At 41.1% G+C, this 825-nt stretch overlaps 1 pseudogene; it reads left to right on the forward strand.

Moving 5' to 3' along the window:
• Window positions 1-246, forward strand: LOC147365766 (calmodulin-binding transcription activator 1 pseudogene; annotated as a pseudogene).
• The last annotated feature ends 579 nt before the right edge of the window (window positions 247-825 follow it).

An 825-nucleotide genomic window follows, 5' to 3' on the forward strand; every position in this document is an offset into this window, starting at 1 on the left:
ATGTAGCATGAGGAGGGAAAACGGCTGCTGAAAACAAGCTTGAAGAGCAGTTACCCAAGTGTATTCTGCAGAACTAGCACGTCCTGTGTTCTCAACACCATGCCACCTATAGAAGTTAATCATGGGAATAGCAATAGTAGTCATGTAAAAATCTTTTTACTGACAAAGCTGCTTGAATGCCTGCCAAAATGCTCAAGTTTACCCAAAGAGAGGCACTTTTGGAACATTAATGAGACCATGATGTAGCCATCATTTTGGATTTCTTTTGAATATTGTAATGATCCTTCACCTTTGATCTCCTGCCCTGCATCACCTTGCATAACTCTTTCATTTTTTGATTCAATTTCATTTTTTTATTTTGGTGCCCAGGTTGTTGCACTTCATCTCTCAAAGTGTAACACGCTGATTTCCTCAAATAGAGAGACCCCTTTGAGTGAAAAATTTGCAAAATGCTGTATATTTGCATCATGTACATTAAAATTTATTTCAGTTTTAAAACTGGAAAACAATTTTTAAGAGAGACAGATTTATTTCTCCATCCCTTTCAATCTGGGTAGGTGCTGCTACAGCTTTGACCAGTGAATTATGACAGAAGTTCTGATTTCAGGCATTGCCCTGATCTAACCTGACTGTGTGCTTGAATGCAATACTACTATCAGTAAAAAGGGATGAACTACTGGGACCTCCCTGGCAGTCCAGTGGCTGAGGCTCCACTTGATTCCTCTGCAGGAGCTGTGGGTTCAATCCCTGGTCGGGGAAATTAGGATCCCACAGGCCACAGCCGGGCCAAAAAGACTTTTTGAAAAAGGGGTGGGGGGTTGAATA

The sequence above is a fragment of the Bos grunniens genome, chromosome 9 (assembly GCF_055505025.1).
Source record: "Bos grunniens cultivar Pamir isolate PY7600 chromosome 9, Bosgru_T2T1.0, whole genome shotgun sequence".
Lineage (NCBI taxonomy): Eukaryota > Metazoa > Chordata > Mammalia > Artiodactyla > Bovidae > Bos > Bos grunniens.